Source organism: Oratosquilla oratoria, chromosome 7 (genome assembly GCF_046742065.1).
Source record: "Oratosquilla oratoria isolate Oo_2021 chromosome 7, ASM4674206v1, whole genome shotgun sequence".
Lineage (NCBI taxonomy): Eukaryota > Metazoa > Arthropoda > Malacostraca > Stomatopoda > Squillidae > Oratosquilla > Oratosquilla oratoria.
Window position 1 is genome coordinate 44,257,580 of NC_134783.1, and position 23,391 is coordinate 44,280,970.

General features: G+C 33.0%; 5 non-coding genes across 5 annotated transcripts; 2 read left to right on the forward strand and 3 right to left on the reverse strand.

Annotated features, from left to right (window-relative positions):
• Positions 1 to 255: 255 nt before the first annotated feature.
• Positions 256 to 418, reverse strand: LOC143027275 (U1 spliceosomal RNA). The gene has a single exon (XR_012966598.1). It is a non-coding gene; the product is annotated as a U1 spliceosomal RNA (small nuclear RNA).
• Positions 419 to 3,841: 3,423 nt separating this feature from the next.
• On the reverse strand, positions 3,842 to 4,047 carry LOC143027262 (small nucleolar RNA U3). The gene has a single exon (XR_012966588.1). It is a non-coding gene; the product is annotated as a small nucleolar RNA U3 (small nucleolar RNA).
• A 9,963-nt stretch (positions 4,048 to 14,010) lies between these two features.
• On the forward strand, positions 14,011 to 14,127 carry LOC143027266 (U5 spliceosomal RNA). Its single transcript, XR_012966592.1, has one exon. It is a non-coding gene; the product is annotated as a U5 spliceosomal RNA (small nuclear RNA).
• A 951-nt stretch (positions 14,128 to 15,078) lies between these two features.
• Positions 15,079 to 15,195, forward strand: LOC143027268 (U5 spliceosomal RNA). The gene has a single exon (XR_012966594.1). It is a non-coding gene; the product is annotated as a U5 spliceosomal RNA (small nuclear RNA).
• Positions 15,196 to 17,707: 2,512 nt separating this feature from the next.
• LOC143027253 (U1 spliceosomal RNA) lies at positions 17,708 to 17,870 on the reverse strand. Its single transcript, XR_012966581.1, has one exon. It is a non-coding gene; the product is annotated as a U1 spliceosomal RNA (small nuclear RNA).
• Between the last annotated feature and the right edge of the window lie 5,521 nt (positions 17,871 to 23,391).

Sequence of the window (23,391 nt, forward strand, 5' to 3'; positions counted from 1 at the left end):
CAGTCAACATCAACCCGTTCAGTCAAGCCGGAACAGATTCTAAACGAATTTCCCCCGTAACACTGCAATTGTGGCCACCAACATTGTAAGAATATTCATTTAACTTCTGATATCATAAATACTTGATATCAAGGAGTGTTTTAATGGTCTCCCTGTGGATGGAACGTGAAGCGGCCAATCAAGCAGAACATTACACTTCGTAACCCCCATACTGCATTAGCATTACTTTAATTTATTTCAAAGACCATAATTTATAAGGGGATAGCGCGAACGCAGTCCCCTACTATCAAAAATTGCGCGCTCGAGTTACCCACATTTGGGGCAATCGCAAGGGTCAGCACCTCCGGAGTGCAATGGAGAGCCTCGACTTGGGAGAACCACCTTCGTGATCATGGTATCTCCTGCGCCAGGTAAGTATGATAATATTCCTCTCTCCTCGTCTCCTACCAAATGGGGACGCTGACTCCTCGCCTACCCATGCACAATGTCTTATGCAAATCTTTCATAATACACTCATGTATTTAGGTTTTGTACAAATTTTATCCTAACTTGCATTACCATTACTCATTTTAAATCAAGATTAATGGAAATGCCATATAGCATGGAGTGTATACTTCATTCTTTACTCAAAATGTTACTGTTATTTCCAAACACTACAACGGTCCTTAATTTCTTATATTATATGCTGCCTTACAATTCATCATATTCACACAAAGTGTAACCAACAAATTTAGCAACTTTGTGGAATTACACAACTATGATCATAACAATAAACAGCAAATCAAAAATAAAGCATACACAAACTTAACTGGCAACCTCAGTACTCGACCGTCTGGGACTTAAAGAAAACGGGCGTCCTTTCAGATGGCACAAAATGTCAAATGTTTTCATTGGTCTCAAACTTTCTATTTTCAGGACTATGGGAGTTTATTTTCAAAGCTACTTTGGAAACTATACTGCTAATTCCAAAAAGAAGCACAAAAACAAATAATCATCCTTAACTAGCATCCAAGATACATCGACCAGGAAATGGATTTGTCAACACACTACCAAAAATTAAATAAAAAATCAATAACAATACAGTATACCCAACAAAATAACAATTATATAGACACAATATCAATTGATAAACAAATAAATTCCAGTTACAATCCGTGGTGCAATTGGCATGGAAGAAAAAGGTGTACAAAATTGGGAGATTTAAAATGTCGATCTTCGGCGGCAACTTTGCAACGATCACGTAATGTGTAAACACCTACAGCTCACATTATTGTGTAACTTATTCGCATAACTATTTTACCTTCCAATCATTCATGGAAGTGAATACATTAATTTACGTAGGGTTACTATGCCTTTGCCAATTGACTATTTATACTTGTCATGCCATTTCTCATGCTCAGTATACTAAACACATTTTTGTCTTCTTACGTCATGAACCACCAGGCACTATAAAATAAAATGCACGACACAGTCATCACTGCAAATTTTTATAAGTAGTGGCCTGACACTCACAAATTTATCACCCAAAATACCTCCGGCCAAAATCACACACCCAAAATACCTCCATGCATATTGTGCTGCTTGTACTGCTTACAAGGTTATAATCTTAAATTCTCAAGATTATTGGAATCATTATAATTTGCGGAATGAAGATTTAGATCAATTACAGCAATGGTCTGAAAAGTGGCTAATGAAATTTAACACAAGTAAAATGCAAGGTAATGCACATAGGTAAAAATAATTGAGACAATTGAAAAATATGATGATTCTCATGGTTTATTATACAGAAATCCATTCACTCAGTAATTAAGCATTCTCATTGGTTAATTACTTAATGAAATCAACTCACTCATAAATTAAGCCCTCTCATTGGTTTATTTCTATGAAATTTCATTGTTTTACCGGGATATGGCCAATTTGATTTGAAAATCTTGCCAGTATTTTTGGAAATCAGGAAAATTATTATTATTTTTTTAATCTTCAATAAACTTGATTGAATTTGTCATGACAATACTCACAGGTGCATTTTCGTTTTTATTTTCCAAAAAATAATATTAAATACACTGCATGTTTTTTAAAGTTCCTTTTAATGTAATTGCAGGAATAAATAAAATGGTGTATGCCTTTGAAAATAGACCATGACGGGTGAATAATTGATGAAATAGGATAAAATTGTATTTTGTGTTTAGATCCCCCGATTAATGAAGTAGTGTTGTCTTGGAGTCAGAGATATTTCATTCTATTTATTTATTTGATTGAAAATCGGCTTAATCATATGCCATTACAGATGGCGACCAGGTACTGATATAGGGTAAAATACATTATTTCATTTAATTTCTGATTTTAAGGACAATTGTATCACATTTATTAAATAATTACCTATGGGTGAAAATGTCAACAGAAGTAGTTGTATTATTTTGTCCGATTCCTTTGATTAAAAATTTCTATACAGAATTAATTATTCCTTTGTTTTGTCTGATTCCTTTGATTAACAATTTCTATACAGAATTGATTATTCCTTTGATCTACCATACTACTATAATTCTGAATGGAAACTAATGATACTTTTTATAGGATTCTATACTCTACATGTTGTTTACAATATCATTCCCAATTATCCTTATCATAACACTTATCATTTGCATGAAGGCATTATGGATGGTTTAGGAGGTATTTTGGGTGTGGGATTTTGGCTGGAAGTATTTTGGGCGGAGGTATTATGTCATAGATTCGGCGCCATAAGCCACATTCTAGCACGAGCAATATTCAATTTTCCACGCTATCCTTAATAAAAATGTCTATTGATGTTAAATTCAACCAATTGCTAAGCTACCTTCAATTAGATCATATTTAAACATGAATTAAGCTTTTTCATGAGTGTCCCAGTTCCAGGTCTAACAGACCATCAGCGGATTACACGACTCGGGTACTTCTGTCCGAGGTCGCCATCAATGATGACTTGAGGTAGTGTCCGCATTAAAATAGGTGTTCTCCTTTCTTGTTAAATAACTAGAAATTGATCATTTGTAAACCTTCTTCGCACAAAAATAAAGCTGATGGACTGTGAAGCCAGGTAGAGATAGATTAGGATTATAATTATAAAATGGCACGTGTTGTGCGTCCCTTGCCTTGGTATAAAACGAGGAGACGCGAAAACTAAGGAAATCTTCTCTTTGAAGCTCACCATCCTCACAGCTTGTTGCTTAGGTGTTTATCTAAATGTATTCCAGTGCACTGCCTGTGCACGAAAAGTATTACATTCATTTACTACACCGTAGGAGTTGTTTCTACCCACTTTCAAACTCAATCTACTTCATGACAGCTTGTCTGATTCATATTCATTGTGAACATTTCGTCACTTTTAACGCTGTCATCCCTTTACAATCTTTAGGGCTGTATCAAATCGCCCGTGAGTCTACGCTTTTTTATGGTATGATTTATTTCTGATATTTAGAATAACTTTTGTGGCTGGCTGTTGTACTTTTTCCAATGTGTCAATGTCTTCAATGAGATTTGGTGACCATACACATTCAGCACACCTCCAATCATTAGTAACATGATTCATATACACCAGCTATAACAAAATTCACTATACATATATTTACAATGGCAATTTTATACAACACAAGATTGCCGACAGTAGATCTCATCCTTTTTAATGTTTTGCGAGTTGTGGTAACACATTTTACTTAGAGTATTAGTAGAACAGAAGTATAACTCAACGTGCGAAGCATGCAACATCTGTCCATTGCAAATGACCATTTAATATATTTCATTATGAAGATTTATTAGGTCTACAGACCTGGTGTAAAAAAACAGTACTTCCTAGTGGATTGCTCCCGCCACTCAGCCTGTGTAATCCTCTTCCACAACTTGCCCGAAGGCAAGCAGGAACGGTCCTCAATGCCGTCATTCCTAAAGAAACAACGGCCGCTTCCCGCTCAGAGGAATACACTAAGCCACATCATCGTGGGGGGAAATCAACCGAGTTACGGACGAGGAACTCGGCAATCACACTATAGAAATGATCCTTTGAAGTATGATTTCAACTCAAACACAAATTTTCTTACACCTAATTCACAACGGATCAGGACTTATAGGTCTGTCTCTCCTCATACATTCTTTATACAAATATACATCTTTCTTCAATTTAAACAAAAATTTCAACTCATCATGCCTGTAATAAACACTTTTGCTTCTTGGCCAAATTCACCAAATGTGGACACAAAGAAAAATTGTTCTATTTTCAATTCAATGCATTCTTCAGTCAATACAAATAGATCAAGACTTTCGGTGGAAATTAACTTTTCAAGTCCTACCTTAACCCTACACTTCCTCTATTGCGTCATTGGAATGACCTTGCCATATTCTGTCAATTGTCGTATATCAAAAATGGAAATATCATCAATACATTTCTTTATAGTGTACGTCAAGCTTAACTATCTTAATAACAGATAGTAGCGCAAAGTACCTAAAAACAGCTGCACATTCACTCCTTCATAAAAACTTTTGTCGATTCATTTTTAATGTCATTTCCTTCTTTAACTTAAGGCTTACACAACACATATTAACCAAGAATTTTCATCTACCACCATAATGACTGAGAACAACTGCCAATAGTGCGTTGACTTCAAACTTTTTTTTTTTTTTGGGGGGGGGGGGGTATCGACCCGTAAGGGTGTGAAGTTGTCAGTCTCTGCGTTTTTCGTTATTTGCGTGAGGGTAAGGTTCTTTTCGATGGCTTTCTTGTCCATATATCTAAAATACGGTTGAGACCGCGCAAGTCCCCGCTTTTAGTGATTTGTTTAGTAGAATCGTCAGTCCTTCACAAATCAATCTGCAACGCGTGTTCTGAACAAATACTTTCAGGTTATGAAAAGGGTTGCTGTAAGCACATTAATGGGACGTTATCATTAGTATATTCTAAGCCTGGCAATACGCTAAAGTTGTCATTATTCTAACTTTGTCATTATCATAATTTAAACTAGTATATCCTAAACAAGTCATTAGTAGTATATTCAAAACTCGTAATTATTAGTTGACGTATCATTGATAGTATATCCTAATCTTTATTATTGGTATATTCCAAATTTGCCATTATTAGTACACATTAAATTTATCATTAAAAGTACCTTCTAATCTTGTTTTATTAGTACATTCTAACTTGGCATTATTAGTATGTTCTAAACTTATCATTAGTAAAAATTAAAGTAATTAATAGTACCTTCTAAACTTGTCATTAACAGTACCCTTTAAATAGTACAGTATAGTAAATAGTATCTTCTAAACCTGTCATTATTAGAATGCTCTAAACTTGTCATTATAAGTACACATCAAACTTTTTAAACTTGTCATCATTAGAATGTTTTATACTTTTCATTATTAGTACACATTAAAGTTATCATTGATAGTACTATCTAAACTCCAGTATATTCTAAACATGTATATTCTAAACATGTCTTCATTAGTATATTCTAAACTTGTCATCATTAGTATGATCTAAACTTGTCATTAATACTTCATATTAAATTCATCATTAATAGGACGTTCTAAACTTATATTTATTTGTATATTCTAAACTTGGCAATTTTATGTTAAAAATGTCTTTATTTTTATCATTTAAACTAGAATATTCTAAACATTCTAAACTAATGATAAGTTTAGAACATACTAATAAAGTCATTAATAGTACCTTCGAAATTCATCATTAACAGTACCCTATAAAATTGTAATTATTAGTATATTTTGAACTCGTCATTATTAGTAGTATCTTCTAATTGGAAGGTGCTACCAATTTTGTGTATTAGTACTAACAAGCTTAGAATATATTAATAATGACAAGTTTAGAATAATGGCAACTTTAGAATACTTTAGAATATTGCCATGTTTAGAATATATTTAATGAACACTGTAAATAAAAAGTTTAGAACATGCCAATTAAGATGTGTTTAGAATATTCTAATTGTTAGAAAGTGATATTAATGATAACTTTAATGTGTACTAATAAGGATAATTATAGAATATACTAATAATGATCAGATTAAAGATACAATTAATGATAACTTGAATGTGTACTATTAATGACAAGTTTAGAACGGTAATTTTAATTTGTTCTAATGTGTTTCAATAAAAAAAATGGAAAATTCCATTAATGATAGTTTTAACAAGTACTAATAAAAAAGTTTAAAAGGTATTTTTGGTAAGACAAGTTTACAATATACTAATGATGTCAAGTTAAGAAGGTAATATTGATAATAACGTTAATGTGTACTAATAACGACAAGTTTAGAATATACTAATGTTTAGAAAAAACTCTTAATGTACAAGTAATGAGAAGTTTAGAAGATACTACTAATAATAACTTTAATATGTAACAATGATAACAGGTTTATAATATACTATATAATATACTATTATAATAAAGAAAAGTTTAGAATACACTAATACTAACAAGTTTGGATAAGTTTAATGTGTACTAATAATGACAAGTTTATAATGTACTAACAATGACAAGTTAACAAGGTGCTATTAACTATAAATTTAATATATACTAATAATCACTGGTTTAGAATATACTTACAATGATATTTAGAATATGCTAAGATTGACAAGTTCAGAAGATACTGTTAAAGGTAACTTTAATGTTTAGAAATAATGACAAGTGTGGAATATACTAATAACGATAAGTTTAGAAGGTTCTACTAGTATTAACGTCTAAACTTTGACAAGTTTCGAAGGTATTGTTAATAGTAACTTTTATGTGTAATAATAATTAATCAGAAGTTTACAATATATTAATAATTAATCAGAGGTTTAGAAGGTACAGGTATGTGTACTAATAATGAAAAGATTAGAATATACCAATAATTAAAAGTTTAAAAGATACTGTTGAAGATAACTTTGATTTATACTAATAATTAATAAGCAAGTTTACAATATACTAATAAAGACAAGTTTAGAAGATAAATGATAAATTCAGTATATACTAATAGTAAATTACTAATAATAAAAAGTTTAGAATATGGTAATAACAAGTATAGAAGGTAAATAACTTGTCATTGTCATTGAATGATAACCTTAATGTGTGACAAGTTTAGAATATAGTAATAATGAGAAGTTTAGAAGGTAGTATTATTGACAGTTTCATAATGCACTAATAATGAAAAGTTTGGAAGATATTATTAATGATAACGTTAATGTGTACTAATAAATAATCTAATAATAATAACTTTAATGTGTTATCAAAATAAAAAGTTTAGAATATACTGATAATGAGAAGTTTAGAATAATTTGATAATGACAATTTTAGAATGTACTTTTAATGATAACTTGAATGTGTACTAGTAATAGTAACCTTAAAGTGAATTAATAATGACATCTAGAGTATACTAATAATAATTTTAGAATATACAAATAAAGACAGGGTAAGTAATATTGATGACAACTATAATATATACCAACAATGAGATGCTTAGAATATACTAAAAATGACAGTTTTAGAAGGAACTATTAATGATAACAAGTTTTGAATATACTAATAATGACAAGTTTAGAAAATACTATCAATGATAACTTTTCAATATACTAATAATGACAAGTTTAGAAAATACTATTAATTTAGAATGTACTAATACTGAAAGGTTTAATACACAAGTAATAAAAATATTAGAATAAAAGGTAATGACAAGTTTAGAAGAATCTAATATTATTAATGATAAATTAAATATGAACTAATAACGGCACGTAATAATGAGAAGTTAAGAAGGTACTTTTAATGAAATACAGGTAATAAAACGTTTAGAATAAAAGATAATGACAAGTTTAGAAGAATCTAATACTCACATGTTAAATATAGCAATAATGATAAGTTTAAAAAGATCCTATTAATGATAACTTAAATATGTACAAATAATGACACGTAATAATGAGAAGTTTAGAAAGTACTGTTAATGAAAACGTTCATGTGTACTAATAATGAAAGTTTACAATACACTAATTAAGACAAGTTTAGAATATACTAATGATAACAAGTTGAGAAGTTACTATAACTGTTAACTATAATATAATAATAATGACAAGTTTAGAAGGTACTATTAATGATAAATCTAATGTGTTCTAAAATGACGAGCTTAGAATATATATATAGGTTCTGAAGGCACTGTTAATGAGTGCTAATAATGAGAATTTTAGAATATACCAATAGTGATAAGTTTAGAAGGCACTAATAACAAAAACTTTCATTTGTATTATTAATGAAAAGTTTATCATATAATGATAATAGCAACTTTTTAATAATGAAAGTTTCCTGTGTACTAATGATACTAGAATATACAAATAATGACAAGTTTAGAAGATACTACTAATAATAGCTTTAATGTGTATGAATAATGGCAAGTTTATAAAATACTAATAAAGAAAAGTTAAAAAACAGCAATAATGACATGTTTAGAAGGTTATATTAATGATAACGTTAATGTGTAATGACACGTTTGAATTATATTAATAATGCAAAGTTTAGAAAATACTATCAATGATTTGTTTTGAATAAACTAACAATGTCATGTGTAAAGACATTACTAATTATTAGTACACATTAAATATTTTGATAATAGTACCTGCTAAACGCTATACTTTTTTTTTTTTTATAAATTTCCCATATTATTATCAATTAAAATTTTCATTAATTTTGAATATACTAACAATGACATGTTTAGAACACTACTAATGATAACTTTAATATGTATTAATACTCAAAAGTTTAGAATATATTAATAATGACAAGTTTAGGATAATGATAAACTCGGAATATATTATTATTACCAAGTGTAGGATATACTGATAATGGTAAGGATACAAGGTCCTAGTAATGATAACTTCAATGTATACTAATAAAGTTTAGAATACCAAAAAAGATATGTTTAGTATTTACTAAGAGTGATGTTTCGAATTTACGAATAATGACAACTTAAGAAAGTATTGCTAGTGATAACTAATGTGTACTAGTAATGAGGGTTTAGAATATACAATTGACAAGCTTTAATATTTACTAATAATGACAAGTGTTGAATATACCAATAATGACAAATTTAGAATATGCTAATAATGACATTGTAATGACAAGTTTAGAATACACTAATACTAACAAATTTAGAAGGTATCATTAATGAAAAATTTAGTATGTACCAATAATAACGAGCTTAGAATATACTAAGAATCACAAGTTTAGAATAATGACATAATTAGAGTATACTAATGATGAGCTTAGAAGATTCATGATAACTTTAATGTGGAAAAGTTTAGAATAAATTGATAATGGAAAGTATAGAAATTACTAAAAATGACAACTTTAGAAGGTTCTATATATGATAACTATATTTTGTACTAATAAATGACAAGTTTAGAACGTACCAATAATGACAAACTTAGAATGTATTATAAATAAAAACTTTAATGTCTTCTGATAATTAATGTTTGGTATATACTAATAATGACAAGTTTAAAGGCTTTATTAATGATAACTTGAATATGTACACATATTCACATGTTATTATGTTATTATTCACATGTTATTATAATACATGTATTATGTACACATAATCACATGTTTACAATATTGTAATAAAGTTTAAAAGGTTATATTAATAATAATGTTAATGACACGTTTTAATTATATTGATAATGCAGTTTTGTAAATACTAATAATAGCATAATTAGAAATTGCTATTAATGATAACTATAATATGTACTAATAATGATTAGTTTTGAAAAAAAACTAACAATGTCATATTAAGAAGCCAGTAATAATGGTAGCTTTAACGTACTAATACTCACAATTTTAGAATATACTAATAATGACAAGTTTTAAATAATTATAAACTTTGGAATATATTAGTATTGTCCTAATAATGATAACTTTAATGTGTACTAATAATGACAAGTTTAGAATAATAAAGAAGATATGTTAGTATTTACTAATACTGATATTTTTCGAATATACGAACAATGACAACTTTAGAAAGTATTGTTAATGATAACTTTAACGTGCACTAATAAAGAGATGCTTTTAATGATAACTTAAAAATGTGTTAATAATAACAAGTTTATAATATACAAAAATTGACAAGTGTAGAGGGTACTATTGATAATAGATTCAATGTGTACTAAAATGACAAATTTAGAAAGATACTATTAATGATAACTTTAATGTGTACTATAATTGATGACGTTAACTTGTACTAATAACGACAAGCTTGGAATATACTAATAATGCCAAGTTTAGAAGGTACTATTAAGGATAACTTTAATTTCCATTAATAGTGATAAGTTTAGTGTTTACTATCAACGAGAAGTTATTCTAAACGTGTCATTATTTAGTACACATCAAAGATTTCATTAATAGTACCTTTTAAACTTGTCATCATTAGAATGTTCTATACTTTTCATTATTAGTACACATTAAAGTTATCATTAATACTACTTTCCAAATTTCTCATTATACGTATATTCTAAACATGTCTACATTGGAATATTCTAAACATGTCTACATTGGAATATTCTAAACTTGTCATTATTAGTATGTTCAAAACTTGCCATTAATAGTTTATATTGAATATATCGTTATTAGTATATTCTAAACTTGGCAATATATGTTAAAGTTGGCATTATTATTATAGTTTAAAGTAGTATATTCGAAAGATGTCGTTATTAGTATATTCAAAACTCGTCATGATTAGTTATCATTAATAGCATCATTATCGGAATATTCTAAACGTGTCATTATTTAGTAGACATCAAAGATATCATTAATAGTACCTTTTAAACTTGTCATCATTAGAATGTTCTACACTTTTCATCATTAGTACACATTAAAGTTATCATTAATAGTACTTTACAAATTTCTCATTATACGTATATTCTAAACATATCTACATTGGAATATTCTAAACTTGTCATTATTAGTATGTTCAAAACTTGCCATTAATAGTTGATATTAAATATATCATTATTAGTATATTCTAAACTTGGCAATATATATTAAAGTTGGCATTATTATTATAGTTTAAAGTAGTATATTCTAAAGATGTCGTTATTAGTACATTCAAAACTCGTCATGATTAGTTATCATTAATAGCATCATTATCGGAATATTCTAAACGTGTCATTATTTAGTAGACATCAAAGATATCATTAATAGTACCTTTTAAACTTGTTATCATTAGAATGTTCTATACTTTTCATCATTAGTACACATTAAAGTTATCATTAATAGTACTTTACAAATTTCTCATTATACGTATATTCTAAACATATCTACATTGGAATATTCTAAACTTGTCATTATTAGTATGTTCAAAACTTGCCATTAATAGTTTATATTAAATATATCATTATTAGTATATTCTAAACTTGGCAATATATATTAAAGTTGGCATTATTATAGTTTAAAGTAGTATATTCTAAAGATGTCGTTATTACTATATTCAAAACTCGTCATTATTAGTAAACTTATCATTAATAGCATCTTCTAATCTTTTCATTATTACTATATTCCAAGTTTGACATTATTATTACACATTAAATATATCATTAATAGTACCTATTAATAGTAACTTCTACACTAATCAATACAAGTACCCTTTTAACTTTTAATTATTAGTATATTCTAAACTTGTCAATATTATTACACATTAAAGTTATCATTATCGTTAAAAAATTGTCACTGCTAAAATATATTCTAAACTTGTTTTTATTAGTACACATTAAAGTTATTATTAACAGTTCCTTTTCAACCTGTCGTTATAAGTATATTCTATATTAGTCATTATTAATACACAATAAAGATATTAATTGTATTTTCACACTCTTCATTAATAGTATATTCTAAAATTCTCATTATTAGTACGCATTAATGTTATCTTTAAAAATACCTTCTAATCTTGTTTTTATTGTTATATTCTAAACTTGTCATTATTAGTATATTCTATTTTATTCATTATCACTACTTATAGTACCTTCTGAATTTTCTGTTTGTATATTCTAAACTTGTCATTATTAGTTCATATTAACGTTATTAGTACCTTCTAAACTTATTATTATTAGTATATTCTAAATTCATTATTAGCACATATTAGTTAACAATTATAGTAACATCTCAACTTGTTATTATTAGTATATTCTAAACTTAACAGTACCTTCTAAACTTCTTATTATTACGTGCCATTATTAGTATACATTAATAGGATCTTTTAAAATGATCATTATTGCTATATTTTAAACATGTCAGTATTAGTTTCTTCTAAACTTTTCATTATTTTTTATTCTTAACTTTTTATTTTTTGTATATTATAAACTTTACAGTATTAGTACACTCTAAAGTTATCATTAATAGTACTTTCTAAACTTGTCATTACTAGTATATTCTAAACTTGTCATTAATAGTTCCTTATAAAATTGTCATTTATAGTATATTCTAACCATCTCATTATTGGTACACATTAAAGTTATCATCAATAGTACCTACCCGTCCTTTATTTGTATATCCTAAACTTAGTATTAGTATACTCTAAGTATGTCATTATTAGTTCACTTTAAAGTTACTATTAATAGTACCATTAACCTGTCATAATGACACATTAAAGTTATCGTTAAAAGTACATTCTAAAATTGTCATTATTAGCTTATTCTATTGGTATATTCTAAACTTTTAACTTTTCATTTTCAGAACATAATAAAGCTATTATTGATAGCCTATACATTTGTATTTGTATTTTTTGTTGTTGTATTTTGTAGTTTTTTATTTGTTTGTATTTATTAGTATAACATTAACGTTATCATTGATAATATTTTCAATGATAGTACCTTCTAAATTTCTCATTATTACTATATTCTAAACTTGTCACTATTAGTACACATTAAAGATCTGAATAGTACCTTCTAAACTTGTTATCATTACCATATTCTAAACTTTTTATTATTAGTACACATTAAATTCATTAGAGTGCATTCTAAACTTGTCTTTATTAGTATATTACAAACTTGCTTATTATTAGTACAAATTAAAGTTGTCTTGAACAGTACTCTTTAAACTTGTAATTATTGGCACATTCTAATCTTTTCGAATGAATGATACTACAGACCATAAGGCATACACTAAGCAGTTTCATGTCCCTTATCACCTACCATTCCTATCCATAAAGTTATCTAACTTCGTAGGAACATAATGAAGGATACTGCAAGAAACCATAAGGCAACTAGGCCAGGGGTTCTCATTTGGGGTGAAACTCACCCCCAGGGGGGAAATTTGGGTTTTCTGGGGGTCAATTGTCACCACAGTAAGTTTACGGGGTGAGGAAAGCAAATACTGTATAGGTTTTGGCCTGTCTGGCCTGTCACCTGGGCTGTAACTTCACTCTTCTAATCATATTCTACTTATTTCTTGCCTTATAGGCTCAATGAAAATAAGCCATCCTATATACAGAACAAGTCATACACAACTGTAATCAATAAATATACAATAATGGTATAAGTATGTCGCTAGTTATTCAATTTGACCAAACTGGCAACTCTAGGTTACGAAGTAGGGTTCCAGTGGAGTGGTGGATGGAGGGGTTGGAGAGGGATCTCCCTGGGACATCCTCATTAATTAATAGAAGTATAGGTCACAGGTACGAACATTGGAAATACAATTTTCAATCACAAGTATCAGTAATCTATGACCAGTGTGAAAACATCTACCTACTACACGTAATCTACAAAATGTACTCCCTTCTTAACACAATATTTAATTAAGAGCTGCAAAGGCATAAAAAATTCACACCTCAAAATCCACATTCTTAATCCCAAGTCGGAGTATCTTGGAAAAAGGCAATATTACATCTTTTCAAGTACGCCATGTAAGTGCTACCAACACTATTAATTACAAAAAACAATTGCATACACAAATCTTATCCACTCCGTCACCACTACTACCGCAGAAGGGATTGAAATAGTTTCACTTTCACGTGGTAGGAGTAACTCTGGTTTCTCTTCAAAACGCATAAATCTTTCGCCTTTTACTAAAGATTTCCGTGGAGGGAAACAACTTAATGAGTCTAGACACTTTTTACTCGAGCCCACTATGTGGGCTGACAAATTGTTGATATGTATGAAGTATGAGATGTGGGTAGTCTGTTATAAATGCTAAATGTGTTTACCCACACTTGCAGTAATAGGAACAGTTAGGGCAAAGATAATTGTTACGAAGGGCCTCGTTTTGGGAAAACAAACTTCATCTTTAACGAAAGTCTGCTGAGATTGCAAAGAAATTCATTTACAGTCGAAAACTTTCATAATACATGATATATTTATTCTATTCAAAAGTGTGGGTGAACATTACGTATCAAGGGACAGAAGCGGTAGCGGCGGGGAGTTATCTCCTTGCCGCTCCCGTTCTGGTCACTGATCTCTCCGTTGACGTCGGCAGGCGGGTGTACACCGCCCGTCTGCCCCCCCTCGCTCCGCCCCTTGATCAGCTCTAAAAGGACTTCAAACCCAAAACCTGGGGATAATCAGGGTACGCTCGCCCCACCTGTGGCTTATCAGGTTCGCCCTCTACACGCGGAAAGTGAAATCAACTCACTTCTCGTAAGATACACACATACACCTCTCACGAACAGAGCCACAAATCACGCACAAACATATACACTTACCTTTTCTTCGACTAAAATTCGCTTCCTTTCTAACTTTCTCTTCTACTACATCTTCTCATTTCAGTTTACCTCCCACTAAAGAATTTTCAGTTTTTCCACCTTTCTCTACTACTACGCCTCCTACCATTTTCTAAACTTTCGTTGGTGATCCTAACCCCGTTGGTAATCCTAACCTCCTAACCTCCGGCGTCAGGCGCTTCCCTCCAAGCTCCTCGTCCAGTCCTCCTAAGCCATGACAACAATCTAGCCCCTAATCGCTCGCAATTCGCCCGGTGGCAATAGCCCTCTTTTATACACTACTATCTTTTCATTTTCTAACAGACATTCTTCCCCTCCCACAAAACCCGATCCCGCGCAAGCGAGGTGGTCTTTTCTTGGAATCCAGAATCCAGGACTCTGGTTTCTCTTCAAAACGCATAAATCTTTCGCCTTTTACTAAAGATTTCCGTGGAGGGAAACAACTTAATGAGTCTAGACACTTTTTACTCGAGCCCACTATGTGGGCTGACAAATTGTTGATATGTATGAAGTATGAGATGTGGGTAGTCTGTTATAAATGCTAAATGTGTTTACCCACACTTGCAGTAATAGGAACAGTTAGGGCAAAGAGAATTGTTACGAAGGGCCTCGTTTTGGGAAAACAAACTTCATCTTTAACGAAAGTCTGCTGAGATTGCCAAGAAATTCATTTACAGTCGAAAACTTTCATAATACATGATATATTTATTCTATTCAAAAGTGTGGGTGAACATTACGTATCTCCCTCCGCAAGTTATATTTGTTGTCTCACCAATATTCCATGACACCTAATTGAACATTACGATGCCATAGTGGTTTTGCCCAAAAGACTGGCTACAAAAAATATAGAAACAAGTAACGGTCCAAGCAATCATAGTGATAAAAAAAGAATAACAAAACTCCAGGACCTGACAATTTAAAAGATCTCTTCAAGGTACTCACAGACAGTGAACTCTCCATAAATTCGCTAAAAAGATGCTGAATTCAACTTTTAGAACGCTGTCCACTACCAATGTGAAAATTTGGTCACTTTTGACATGATCTCCATCAAGTTCACGGTCAACGACGCCCTGCACAACATCAACTGAGCCATATGGGAGACCTGCAAGGCAGACTACACCGCCACTACCATCGCTCGTGGATGATCAACAACAGCCTGCCTTGGAGGAAAACCCTCCACCTTCCCCTCTGTACCCCCCCCCCCTAAATGTTAGCCATGTGCGGTAAGTGTGCAGGCGAACATCCTACAGATGCCTGCTCCACAAATGTCTTTCAATGTGTAAAACTGTCCCTCTAATAACAACCATGCATCCACCTCCCGAGACTGTCCCACCTTCAAAATACGAAAACAAATTTGTACACAGAAAGCAACTTGTGGCATCTCCTACGAAGCACCCTAGCGTGTCATGGAAAGACTAGTTACCCCAACTAGTCCCTCCGGAGCAACTTCCTACGCTTCGGCTGTAAAGAAAACGTACACAACCACCCAAACTCAAACTGAGAGCAACAACTCCGACAACGACAAAGATCTCCGCCCACCTCCCAAACCCATGCACTCGCACCTTCCTACGTACTATATTCACATATATAGAATGTATGAAACTTAGAAAAAACAATTGTGCAACTACAGTTATCTCGAATTATGACAAAAGAAACAATATAGATTTAATATATCTAGACTTTGCAAAACCTTTTGCTACCGTCCCACACGAAAGACTACTTACTAAATTAGCTTCGCACGGAATATGTGCTAGCCTATTTATTAAGTTGGACTAGGAATTGGTTGTATGATCGAAAACAGAGAGTTGTTTTAAATGGAAAAACTTCTAGATGGAAAAATGTTACAAGTTGAGTTCCTCAGGGTTCCGTTCTTGGGCCACTTCTATTTATAGTATATATGGACTAAAATCTGTTTCCAAATTTGCTGATGATACACAACTGTGCGGAATGGCAAATGATCACTTAAATCAATTAGATATTCATGAAGATTTAGATCAATTACAACAATGGTCAGAAAAGTGGCTAATGAAATTTAACACAAGTACAGTAAATGCAAGGTAATGCACGTTGGTAAAAATAACAGTAAGTACGATTACAAGTTAGTTGGAAATTCGTTAACAAAAGTGGATAGTGAAAAAGATCTGATTGCGCGATCTTTGGATTTCTAAAGTCCATCACTCGTTAACAAGCTATATAAATCGTTAGTTCGTCCACATTTGGAATATGCTGTTTCCGTATGGTCACCGAATCTCATTAAAGACATTGACAGACTGGAAAAAGTACAACGGCCAGCCACAAAACTGATTCCAAATATCAAAAATAAATCATACCAAAATCGACTAAAACATATGAATCTGTTTTCCCTAAAAAAAAAAAAACGTAGACTCAGATGTGACTTCATACAGGTCTTTAAAATTCTAAAGGGAATTGACATCAAAAGTGACAACATTTTCACATTGAATGAGAATCAGACAAGAAACAATGGTCTCAAACTGTCCGGATATAGATTCAATTTGGAAGTAGGTAGAAACAACTTCGCCAACCGTGTAGTTAATGAATGGAATAAACTTCCTGCACAGGTAGTGCAATGTATTTCAGTTCGAAGCTTTAAAGATAATTTAGATAAACACCTAAGCAAGATGCTGTAATGATTATAATTCATTTCATATTTGTTTTTGTTTTGTTATCATTTGTCTGTTTTGATTTTCATTTATTATTATTTACTATTTACCTGTTTGTTTATTATCTAACTATATGCATTTGATTTGTTATTTACAATATAGTTTTTATTTATTTATCAATTTATTATTATGATTTTTTTTCGCATCCGACCTAGATATGGACCAAAAGGTCTCCTGTCGGCATGCTCCAACTTTGTATGAAACTTACAAAAAAGTGTGCAACTACGTACTATATACATAGGTATAGAATGTAAGTGTACAATGAATAACATACCTTTCTTTACCATATATTCTTTTGTTTTATCATGTATCAAACTTTATAAGGGGATAGCGCGAACGCAGTCCCCTACTACCACAAATAGCGCGCTCGAGTTACCCACATTTGGGGCAATCGCAAGGGTCAGCATCTCCGGAGTGCAATGGAGAGCCTCGTCTTGGGAGAACCACCTTCGTGATCATGGTATCTCCTGCGCCAGGTAAGTATGCTCAACTTTTACTCTACCGGGCCCCAATCACATGACGCTGCTCACTCACCGCGTTTACACCCACTTACAATAATCTATGCAAACATTTTACAGTGTATATATATATATATATATATATATATATATATATATATATATATATGATAACTACCATATTGTAAGTTTGTTGTTAAATACTATTTCCTGTCGATTTAAAAATTATATATAACAAGATTACTTTTCTTATTACTGTCAGTGGCCACAGCATTCCAGCCCTGCTTTCTATGAACACTGCTGCACAAGACCGAATGCCTTGTGTAAACATTTCGTACAGTTCAGGATTTACACTTTGTAGTAACATTTGCTTTTCCAATGGTGTCTAACATTAACTTCGACCGGTTCAACTGACTTCACTGGTATTTACTATTATTATTACTGTCGGCAGTTTCATTTCTTGGCAGACGTGTCTTTTGCCCCAAAGTGATATGTTGTTATTAGCAGTATAATCTATAAGCTACACCTTAATTCGCAATCATAAAACCATCATTCAACATTTCCGTGATCCTGATAAAGTTAGTAAATAATATTCATATGTTTGGTATTTTCGGAATTCACGATGACGTCAGACGGTCGTGCTGCAGTTGCCAATTCTTTTATTTATTCTAATCCTACTTTCGCAATTCCATACGGTTATGCGGATGATATAGTACTACAATGTGCAAACGAAAGCATAATTCAAAAGGCATTGGCAGAACTTAAGGGTCTATGTTTAGACATGGGATTAGTAATAAATGAAAATAAAAGCAAAGTACAAACACGAATGATAAAAACCTTTGAAATAAATGGAATCAATTTAGAAAAAGTCTTCAATTATAAATACTTAGGTATGCATATTGTATTTCTGATGAGAAATAATGAAATAGACCATTTGAAACATGTCTGCACATCAAGACTAAAGCCGTTGCAGGTATTGGCCAATACAGGAATTGGAATCCCTGTCCTAAGAATGATGTATATAACCACAATCAGATCGTTGATAGGCTATGCTAATAGAAACAAACTGAAACCACTAGAAACGATACAAAATAAAGCCATGACAATTATATTAGGCTGTCCGAGAACTACACCAATCGAAATCATGAGACTAGAACTAAATCTTTCAAGCATCACAATTACAGTAAAAGAACTAGCAGTAAGGTCAATTGTAAGAATGATAAGAAACGGTGAAAGGAAATTACGAGAGGAAATAGCTTCAGACACGGTTAGAAAGAACAAATACCTGACAAGACTGCGTGAAGCAGTAATGAGTTATGAAGTACTCGAATATTGTCCTACACTACCTAAAAAAAAAAAAAAAAAAAAAAAAAAAAAAAAATTGAGCTACACTGAAAGTACCAATAAACATAAACAAGTTGGACACTAAGAAATGTGATTTGAACACTAATAAACTGAGGCAGCAATTCTTGTCCCAAATCAATAAAGTACAAAGAATTAATTCCATACATATTTACTGTGATGGATTAGTAAATGGGATTAGAGCAGGGTGTGGTGTAGTCATATGAGAATATTTGCAAGACGAAATAAGTACGGACACTTTAATCTCAAAGAGACTAGAGGACAAAGCCTCAACGACAGTCACAGAATTACATGCTATGTATGAAGGACTAAGGGGGGTAATTTATCATAAAAAGAATATCTATATTTTTAGCGACAACCAGAGTGCACTCTTTGCAATACAAACCCATCGAATGCCCAAGTGATAGAAAAATGTAAGAAACTGGTGGTTCAAATGTATGAGTTAGGTTATTCTGTGAACTTCTTTTGGATACCTTCCCACATTGGCATACATTTGAACGAAGTAGCTGACAAACTGGCAAAAGAGGCCACAGGTCAAAAACATATAGATATTAAAAACATAGTAAGTTTCAGTGAAATCAACAAGTCAATGGGCCGAAAGAAACGAATGGGAGGCAAAAGAAATTCAACGAATCTTAAACAGTGGAACTGCAAGTATGGAACATTATTTGTACGTAATTGAAGAAAATACAAGAGTCACTTATGGTAAGGCTGGAGCGAAGGTACAGTAGATACAATATTAACCATGAGAATGAGGCTGGGATACAGATATTGTTGGCAATATGTAGGCGATGATGTACCATGTAAGTTGTGTAGACAAACAAATTCACATACCTTCCAACATTATGTAATGGAATATAGGCATCCTGACCTTAATGATTACTCTCATCAGGTATGTTACTTTTTAAACAATAACACTCCTCAAAAAATGGTGAAAAAGTTCACAAAAGTAAAGCTGAACTATTAATTTTCTAACCGTCTGTGCGGGTATATTAGCATGCTAATACACCCCTTTTGATGTATTTCTAGGTCAATAAATCTTTTGAAATTGAAATTTCATACGGTTCAAAACTGCCTTGGTTACATTGTTTTAATTTGATTATTTGTAGGGTACTACATAATACGACCAAATCGTGGTGTTTACTTTGGATGTAACACAATTTCACTTGCCCTAACACTAATGGTAAAGAATGAAATATACACTTCATATTCTATCATATTTATTTCCCCATTCATAATGAATGCAAATAAATATATCCTGTGAATTGTTTCAAAACCTAAACCCGGACCTACATTATTTAAAGTTTGCATATGGCATTTCAAAGAATTTCGATCAAGCACACCAGCGCCAGACACATTTGCTAGTGCTATTATCTAGAGTTGACTTGTTCGTAAAACCCAACTGAAAATTGGTATGGTCCTTCTTTTTGGCAGGTGACACTGCCACATACTTCTGGGCCTTTCCCAGGGCTTTCTCTCTTTGACATTCCTGTCTTTTCATACCTCTATGGAATCCGCTAGAGTCCTTCTTGGCTCGTGAGACCCCTCGGTCGTCCGGCCAGGCGAAATTTAGTATAAATCTGTCGTAGTTTAGTGTAGATCCTGTCCCCACTGGGCGGGCACACAGCGTGTCACTCCACGTATCAAGTTAAGCATGCTTTTCTAAACCAACCACGGCAGTGTCATAACCTGACGTGCCGGTCCCAAGTCCGGATAAATGGGGAGGGTTCAGCGGAGGGCTAACACCCCTACCTCGTAAAAGATATCAAAGTTACAGGAACTTTTAAAGCGCCTCGGAACTTGGACGGATATCTTGATGACTCGCAAATGAATAATGAACGTCTGAATTGGAGATCTAATCATCAGACGTCAGCAGCAATTGGCACCACATAGTCATACTTGCTAGAACTACTCTCTAGATTTGACTAGTTCTCATAATCCAACATAACGTTGGATGGCTTTCATATTGGCAGTTAACACTGCTACTATACCCGGGGCTTCTGGGCATTTCCCAGCTGCCTCACCTTGATCTTTCTGTGTTTGCGTACCTCTCCGGGATCCGCACGAGTCCTTCCTGGCTCGTGAGACTTCTCGGTCGTCCGGCCCGGCCAAGATCTAAGAATATAAGGTCTAACCACTTCCGACCGAATTTCGAGGCCTTAAGTACAAATTGTACCACAACTTCGACTTTGCCCTGCCGTTCACAAGGTTGCTCTGCAACTACCTGGACGACAGGTCAATAAGAATAAAGTGGCGGGGCTGTCTGTCCCAACCTTTTGTGCCGAAGGCTGGAATACCGCAAGGGTCAGTCCTTGCCCCCACTCTGTACAATCTATATACGAATGACCTGCCAGAGCCAGCTTATCCTCGCAACCAGGCTCTAACTCTTTCGTATGCGGACGACACTAACCACATAAGCAGACACAAAACGCTGCAGGGAGCGTTACACGTAATGCAAAACATCCTAGACGGGGCACACGCGTGGGAGCAACAGTGGCGCATTAAGACCAACGCGTCGAAATGCAATGCTGTATACTTCTGCTGCAAACGAACCAACAGAACAATCACAAACACTCCTCTTAAAATAAACAACACAAACATCCCAGCGAAAGACCATACCCGTGTGCTGGGTAGCACACTTGATAATGGCCTTACCTGGACCCCACACTTCCGCAAGCAGGGAGCGAAGGCTAGGGCTGTGCTGGGTAAGCTCAGACGCTTCAAAACTGCAACACTGAGAACCAAACGTCGATTGTACCTAGCCCTCGTCAGACCGATTCTGTGCCAGCCCCCGGGACTAAGCCAGCTGACATGTGCCACTAATAACTACGAGCATCAGAAGGTTCAGAATGCCGCTGTCCAGTTCATCACGGGCTCGCGATGGAGCGACTTCAGAACCACTGAGTCTCTACATCCGTCCACTCAACCAACACAAACACAAACTTCACTCAAGACACCTAGAAAAACTGCACGCCAGACACAAACATCTAATACAACATATTACACCTAGACCACACCGTACAGACTATCTGTCAGCTGCGCCCGTTCCACGTGCGGTGTACACGATAAGACGTGTATAACCGTACCTACAAGTAACACACCCCTTCACCAGCTTGACTGGTGATAACCGCAATAATGTAATAATAATAATAATAGTAATGGTAATAATGATAATAATAATAATATCGCATTAACTGACAGGCTACTCAAACCCAACCTGGGGTAAAACAGGAATTCTCATGCCTTACCTGGGGCTAATCAGGAACGCCCTCTACACGCGGGAAGTGAAATCTACTCACTAACCGGAAATTACACACACACACACCTCTCACGAACATAGCCGCATCCCACGCACAAACATATACACTTCCTTTTTCTTCGACTAAAATTCGTTTCCTTTCTCACTTTCTCTTATACTACATCTTCTCATTTCAGTTTACCTCCCACTAAAGATTTTTCCGTTTTTCCTCCTTTCTCTCCTACTACGTCTCCTACCATTTTCCAAACTTTCGTTGGTGATATAATATGCTCTTCCTCCCGGCATGGGCGCCGCCGTCCAAGTTCCTAGCCCAGTTCTCCTAAGCCACGACAACAAATAAGCCCCAAATCGCTCGCAATTCGCCCGGTGGCAATAACCCTCTTTTATACACTACTATCTTTTCATTTTCCTACAGACATTCTTCCCCTCCCACAAAACCCGATCCCGCGCAAGCGAGGTGGTCTTTCCTTGGAATCCAGAATCCAGAATGAGTTGGCGCAGCGGGCCCGTGAACGTCACCTGGCTGCTCAAAGTGGGGTTAGCGGGTCCTATAGCTGTCAGTTGAAGCTGGTCCGTCGTTCATAAATGACGTTGCCTTCGCTCGCACTGCTCCACGCAATTAGTTATATTCTGACAAATATTATATAATATATATATATGAATATATATAAAATATTATAGTTCCTGTCTATATATATGAATATATAATATATATGATATATATATATTGTAACGTAATATTAGATATTACGTCATATGTGTAATTATGTTATAGAATTGTGTTCCTTTGTATTACATAACTATGTTCATATTTCTTGTCTATGTATGTATTGTAACAATGTTAAGCAGTAACGCCCGTCCACTATATGTAATCTTGCCTACGTGCGGAGAAAGGTGCGCACTCTTGTAGAACAAACAGACAAGCG